The sequence below is a fragment of the Cupressus sempervirens genome, chromosome 6 (assembly GCF_028749045.1).
Source record: "Cupressus sempervirens isolate cs-2001-9-10 chromosome 6, ASM2874904v1, whole genome shotgun sequence".
In the NCBI taxonomy this organism is placed as follows: Eukaryota; Viridiplantae; Streptophyta; class Pinopsida; order Cupressales; family Cupressaceae; genus Cupressus; species Cupressus sempervirens.
This window is the reverse complement of record NC_143123.1, coordinates 615,150,955-615,159,300: the sequence shown is the minus strand read 5'-3', so window position 1 is coordinate 615,159,300 and position 8,346 is coordinate 615,150,955.

Genomic DNA, 8,346 nt, shown 5'->3' with positions numbered 1-8,346 from the left:
TTCCTACACCAATCCTAAGTTGTTTTAGCCTATCTTCAAATGTGAGAGGAGGATTGCTAAACACAACTTCACTTTCCTTTTTGCCTTTCCTCATTCTCCTTGTGAATACTGCCTGAGGTTTGATGATAATCACCTTACCTTTCTTCTTCATAGGCTATTCTTCTACAGATTCTTCTTCTCCTTCTTCTTCTCCCCCTTCTTCTTCACCTTCTTCATCTTCACCTTTTCCTTCTGTGAGCATAAGAGGACCGGTTGTAGTTTTCAATTTGGCTATTTTCCTCTTGCCCTTGCTTATGGCCTATGGTAGCTTGATTTCAAGCTAAATTCTGGCCTTAGCTTCTTCATAGGTTCCAAAAATTTGTTGCCTTGGGTCTACTGGCTCATTTACCAATGCTTCTATGTTATCTCTGGCTTCATCAATATTTACCTCATAGGGAAGAGGTTTTACCCATGCAACTCGGGGTTTGACTGCCTAAATGTATACCTTGTCATAGTCAATCATGAAGCATGCATCATCCTTATAATCTTCAACAAGCTTAGGAGGAATTCTGAATCTGTTATTCATCCTTTCCTTGAAGTGTTCAAAATAATTATCCATAATACTATCAAAATTTTCACCCATCTCTGCTACAAACTCATTTATTTGATACAAAATTGGAATGTCTTTTCTCCATTCTACTATTGCTTTTGATGGAAAGAATTTTTGTACATAGAAAAATAAACATCTTAACAGAGATCCAAATTTACAGGGGTTATTCTTTGAAGTCCTTATGCTATCCATATTTTTATTTAGCTGTCTCAGCATTACTTCCGACAGATCAAATTCAAGATTTTTCTTTACAATCTTGAGGGCCAAATCCACAGCTTCACAAGGTACACTATTTAATCTGCTGGAATTGTATAATTTATATGCAATTATATGCATGCCAAATCTTAATTCCAGATCAGGTACAGTGTTGACCTTTAAACCTCTACTATCCCACTCGGCTAGGGTTTGTTTTTGTAGCTCTTCCCAACCTAGGGTATTGGTGGTTTTGGTTTTGCTGAGCATAGGAAGACCCGTGATTTTTTGAATCATCTTCTTTGTTATCACAACGGGTTGCTCCAACCATAATTGACCATTATGCACCTAACTCAGGATATACCTAATCCATTTGGTTTGGAAGTTTCTAGGCATATGCGCGATATGAGTCAAGCCCTTGGTTTCCAGATGCTTGTGCTCGGGTATGAGGGTTCCATCCACACATAACTCGGCTAGGGCATTGTCCATATCTAGTGTCCCTATCTCTTGAACAGTGCATTTAAAATGAGTACGAATGTCATTTATAAGTAGTACCTTTGGTGGAATTTATGATTGGGCTCCATGGGGGTCGAGCGATTCAGCTATGGCGGGAACGAGCTTAAAGCTAGGTGCTTTCCATTCCACTCCTTTCACAAGCATTTTAGAGCCTCTCTTTGCCTTGCTGGTGCTAGTGCTTGTGGATGCCATTGCTGCTCAGTGAGTGAATGATTTCGTAAAAAAAATTCTTCGCTAGAAAATCACTTCAAATCACTTGAACTCACTTGCATGCTCTTGGAAATTTCTGCGCTCTGTATATTTTAAATTCACGATGAAAAATGACATCAAATTCTGCCTTTTTGATGAAAAATTTGCCATTAATGCTTGGGTACAAAGGTAGCTGAGATGACCTAGGGTTTTTCAGATAGTCACTGACTTACTTGGTAAACCTTGCAACTCAGTAAACAAACAAAACCTTTCATATTACCGACCTAGCTTGGTTAAGTCCGAAACCAACCTTGCTCGGTAGATGCATCACAGTGAACTATGTCTTATATCTGGAATACTGATTTGCCATTTGCACTCTTTCATTCTGGAACTGCTTAGGATATTTCTTGAAGATGCAGTCCCTGATCTTCCTTGATGAGTCTAATTAGAAATGGTGGAGTCACCCACTTCTTGAGTGACATTGCCATCATTTCAATTTTCTGGCTCGGTAGATTTAGGAATCCATTGTTGTCTCATCCATTTTCGAACGCTGTCAGCTCTGGCTTTCTTTTCATCTTCAATTCTTCCTATGTTCATGCAATTCTTGGATATATGATCAAGTTCGGTACATGTATAACATCTTATAGGAGTATCTTTCTTCCTCAGGTGATGCCTTGTACAGTTTATTCCAATGTGTCCATATTCTCCACAATAGTGACATCTGTACCAAGTATTGTAGTCCCAACCAAATAATGCATTAACAATTTGTTCTGCTAGATTGAATGATTTAGATCTGCACTCAGATGCCTTGTGACCTTGTTTCTTGCATTTGTGACATTTGCCTTCAAATTTTGCTTTCTCTTTGCATTCGTTAGCTTTGTGACCATGCTAATTGCAATTGTAGCATTTATCATTGAATTTTCCTTTACCATTGGTCCAACATTTGTTAGATGTATGACCTAATTTACCACAGTGATTGCAAGTAGGTCTTTGATTCTTTTGGGTACCTTGTTTGGAAGATTCACCTTGTTCATTGTATCCAAGGCCTACTTTACCTTTTTGTCTATGAAGATTCTGCTCATTTTGCTGATTCAATTGATCCATATCTGTTTGAGATTTTATCATTCTTTCATTGAATTGCTTTTCAACATTTAAGTCATTTTCCAAACTTTCATTGATTTGTCTTTTAGATCTCAGATCACTTTGTAAGCTTGTATTGATTTGTCTTTCAGATCTCAGATCACTTTGTAAGCTTGTATTGATTTGTCTTTCAATGATTAAATCATTCTTCAAACTTTCATTCTCAGATCTTAGATTCATAATTTCTTCATTTGCATTAGATAGTTGACCTACAAGATCTTCATGTTGAAAGGATTGATTATTTCTTACCTCTAAGTCTTCATTTGCCTTGTTTCTCTGTTCCAAAATTTCACATAGCCTAATGGATTGGATTTCTTATTCTCTTTTAAGCTTTCTTACTTCTTCCTGCAATGAACCATTCTTTGCTAGGAGTTCCTTGATTGCTTCATTAGCTTCATTTGAATTGCTTGATGGTAAAAGGTCTTCAATCTTTTCTTCAATATACTGATGATCATTCATTTGTCTTGCAAGTTCCTTCCTTCTTTTCAGAGATTGTGAAAGATGCTTCTTTGCTTCTTTGAGTTGAGCCATGGCCATTTCTAGATCTAGCTTTTCATTCTCAATAGATTTGTCAAGTCTTAATATTTCCATTGTCCTTGATCTTTGCTCAAGCTGTTAAACTTTATCCTGAGAACCACAATGCTCTGATACCAATTGTTGGAAATAATCAAGACTAACAAGGTTACTGAGAGGGGAGGGGTGAATCAGTAACTCTAAAACTTTAAATCAATTATGCATAATAACATATTCATCATTCATCCATCTAATCTACTGTATGCATGAAAAGATAAACATTTATAACACATGAACATACAGATTTGGTGACCCAGAAATCTTCCAATTAGAAAGTAAAACTGAGGTGGGGATGATGCCCACAAAACTTCAATACTGCAGTATAAAGTTGGCCTGTTAAGGCTTACAATGATCACTTTTGATGATCTGCCCTGTTAGGAGCAAGCATGATTGCTAGATCCACCTTGTTAGAGGATTTACAAACATACAATGAAGTATGCACTCTATTAGGAGATTTACACAAGACTCTTAAGTTTACCCTGTTAAAGGATTTACAAATTGATTTGCCTGTTAGAATGAAGCAGTGGATCTAGTTACAAGTGATTACTGATAAGATCCTTTATGCTCTGATCACCTGATGTGACAGATATAACTTTTTTGCATCTATGTTGACCTTGTTGTATTCCTCTATTCTGCTGCTGATTCGCTTTCCCTCTTCTCAAAATATTGCAATACAAAATCCCATCCAATTTCCTTATCATATTTGTACAAATGATATAATACATCACATATATACCATTCCAATATTTACTTAACAAGGTCGGCCAAACACAAGTGAACAAAACATTACTAAGTCGGCCAGATGGTAGAAAACTCAAGTTCCTCAAACTGACTTGATGACCTTCTGATACTCGACATCCACTACAATACATCGCATCATCATGCACTCGGTAAGAGTAGAGGCACAGTTCATACTGACCATTCTAAGTAGCTTGGAACTCGGTAACCATTGGTGACTCAGTGAATATTGTGTTACTCGGTAAAAACTGAATCCATTGACAACTTTCTTCACTTGGTAAATACAAATTCCTTCATTTACCTTGATCACTCGGTAAACACTAAGTTCTTTGTTTACCTTGATCACTCGATAAACACTAAGTTCTTTGTTTACCTTGATCACTCGGTAAACACTAAGTCTTTCGTTTACCTTGATCACTCGGTAAACACTAAGTTCTTTGTTTACCTTGATCACTCGGTAAACACTAAGTCTTTTGTTTACCTTGATCACTCGGTAAACACTAAGTTCTTTGTTTACCTTGATCACTCGGTAAACACCAAATCTTTCATTTACCTTGATGACTCGGTAAACACTAAGTCCTTCATTTACCTTGATCACTCAGTAGACACTGATTTCAATTGATGACTAGGTGAGCACTAAGAATTTGGTAAACACTATGAAGCTCGGTGACCACTAACTGCTTGGAGAACACTGTTCTTCTCGGTAACCACTATGAACTTGGTAAACACTGCTGAGTTGACCATAAGCTCAGTTTCCAAAGGAATGCTCAATATGAGCTTAGTAAGCATTCAGAATCGAATACGTGTTGTAACTAATGAGAAATATATCATAATTCCAACAGTTATATTTTTAAAGATACTAGAAATGGCAAGTTTGATGCAAAAAGAAATGAAGGCATATTCCTTGGATATTACACTAGAAGCAAAGCATATAAGTGTTTGAACATTAACACTAACAAGATTGTGGAGAGTGCAAATGTAAATTTTGATGAGCATGCAAAAGTCCAAGTTGATGAATCCAAGCAACCAAAAGATTATAGATCTTTTGTATACTTTTATGAAGGAAAGACTGTTGAAGATGATGCTACCAATCAAGTTGGGCATTAACAAAAAAATTTAGTATCAGCCGAGTCACATCCATTGAAAGCCGAGCTACATTCAAAAGCTGAGTTGAAGAATAAAAGAAATGCACATTCTGATTTTGAAAATAGTATATATGAAAGAGACAATGAAGTACTAGATGAAGAAGAGTAAAATGACTCTGAAGCTGAAGGATCAAACATGGGAAGGAGGATAGAACCAAGATTAGCCAAATATGTAAGAAGGCATCACCTTGCAGATCAAATCATTGGTGACAAGTGCTGTCCAAATTTGCCCCTGCAAAATTGAAATTCAAAAGTTTAGCCCGTCCAACGGCTAGTTGCCCAGTTTAATATTATTTAATCGCCCAATGAAAAACTTTATGTTATTTGTCTATTTCCCTAAGTTTCATTTTCGTCAGCATACAACTTTCCTTGCCGTTAGATCTTCCATGATCTACGATCCTTGCTTCCCTGCAAGATGAAGGTGCGATGGTTTTAAGTATTGCAGGGAAGCCTCTTTTCGTTGCATGATAGGTGGGTCCCTTTTCTTTGGTAGGTCACAGAAGATGTTCGAGACACGAGCTTTATTCACCGTTAGTGTAGACACCTAAAAATCCTTTAGAAAATAAAGTATTTTTATTTTCTGAAAAAAATCCCTGATGACATCATCATTTATTAATTAATTAATTAATTAATTAATTTATTTATTTTTATGCCATTAAATCCCTTTATCTTAATTAAAAATATTTAATTAAGGAATCCCTCCAAAAATGTTTAAATCTTATTTAAACATTATTTCCTTATTTATTAATTATTAATTAATAAATTGACCAAAAATCCCAAAATAAATTATTTATTTATTTTTTGTCCAAAACTTGGCCAATTTCCTTAAGGCCACTAACCTCTTCCAAAATCTTCTAAATTCTTCTTTAATTTTGATTAAAGGCTAATCCCATCATTTCCTACCCCTAATCCCAACTCAAAATATTTAATTAAGATTAAATATTAATCCTCATATTTATTAAAAATATTTTAATAAATATTTCCTCAACCTAAACTCTTGAAATAAATAAAACTTTATTTATTTTCTAAAAAATCTTATTTATCCTCATCCTAAAATCCTAGACTCTTCTAGAAGATGTCAATTCTAATCCTAAACCCCCCTCTAACCTTGTCACATTCCCTAAACAAGGTTAGCCAACTCCTAAGCTAATCCTAATCCCTCTTCTAATCATGTGCACAACTTAAGCAAGGGTTAAGACTTGCTAAGCCAAACCAAAGTCAATAATCTCATCCTCCTCCCAACCACCTCTAAGCCAAAGTCAACAATCTCATCCTCCTTCCAACCATCTTTATTTATGACCCAACCATCTCTATTTGACCCAACCATCCCCATTTATGGCTCAACCTCCCTCATTACTCCTTTGACCAACCCATATCCTACCCTCTCACATCCAATCACCTTGTGACATGTGTCACCTCCTAATTGGCTTTAAACAAGCACAATCCATGTGCTCCCCTTTGAGTGCATCCTAGCCCTCCCTTACCATCTTGCCATCCTTGCATCCTGACTGTCCATCCTTCCACCCCTTGGCCTATAAATAGAAGCCTCTCCCTTCACTAAAATCATCCACTTTTGAAGCAAACTTATAATGCTATTTTGAGAGCCTAAAAACTACCAAAATACTATTATAATGCTGAAAACCCTCCATACCTTCATTGTTGAATCATTCATCCACACTCATATTTGATTATCACTCATCCATTTGGAGCTTGAGCACATCGTGAGCATACATTCACTATCCATCAGGGACATAGCTTCGTCATCATGAGAAGCACTTGAGGAGTTTACCATCTTTGGTCTACTTTCCTCAATTTTGTCTTCTTTGGTCCTATCTTAAGTATTTATTTGTTTTTAGTATTGAGAATACTTTTTATAGATTAGTGTTCATTTTACTCTACTAAAATAGGTGATACATTTTGGCACGCCTGGTGGGACCCACTTCACGGGTTCTTTGCAAACATGCTAATGTGATTTAGAGTGTTTTCAGATTTTTCAAGCTTATAGGTGGACGGAGCACTTTGAATTCTTCTTCCTCTTCTTGTTTATATTCTTCTTCTATTCCGTCTACTTCTTCTTGTGGGATCTTGGCCATTTTTTATTTTATTTTATTTTAAAAAAAAAAAAATTTAAAAAAAAATCTCATCTTCTCTCTTCTTCAAACTTTCTTAAAAAAAAAAAATTAAAAAAAAAAAAAAAATTTTGGGTACACCTTTTTTTTGTGAAAGTTTGGTAAAAATATGCATATTCATATATATGTGTTGTAAAAAAAAAAAAAAATTCAAAAAAGTGTAAAATAAGTGCTTGTCTTTTTGGGGTGGCACGGATTTTGGCCCCCAAAATTTTTTAAATTTTTTGTAGGTACCATTCAAACCCATCCAAACCAATTGGGCAGCCACCACAACACCATTTCTAGTCACAGCTTGCGGCCTTTGAAGACCACCAACACCGTTGCTCTCATTCATTGGGTTCTAGCCATTGTAGTAAAACATCATCATATCAAGTCACTCTCTAATCATGCATAGTCCACGCCCATTGGATCTACCATGTTCGCAGGTCAAATCTTTTTTTTTATGCCTATGACAGCCATATGGCCATGAAATTTAAACTTGCACTTTGATGATGTCAGCACGACATCATTTCTACATGCCCTTTTAAGCCTTGAGAAGCAACATTTGGTGTTTTGCTCATAACTTGAGCATCCAGACTCTGTTTTCAAAACACGAAATATCCTCGAAAAGTTGGTTTCGAGCCCGTCATGATGGTATTGGTTTCTATCATATTTTACAACTTTTTAAAATACTTATTTTCACTATCAATGACTGAACTTTGATGGTTTTTGTAGGGATATTTGCTAACTCATGCATTATCGGTTGAAGACTTCTATGAAACCACTAATCACGTTTCTTGCAGGTTCTCCTTACATGGTTTAATGCTCTTGGAAAATGAACTTGAAAATTTAAACACTTGTCTTTGAATGCATGTTGCTAAAATGAACTTGAATGTTTAAACACTTGTCTTTGAATGTATGTCGCTTAAATCAATCTTGAATGCCATGGATTAAAATCAATCTTTCTTGGAATGTATGCTTAAAACAAACAAACTCAATCTTGAATGCAAAAGATCAATTAACCATTGCAATATCTCACACTTCAATTTTTGGGCATAAAAAGAATCTACATTCTAGAAACTTCCTAAATTATAAAAACCAAATAAAGACGCTTTAAGTGAGTTTGTAGTTGGACTCACCCTCTTTAATCACCCAT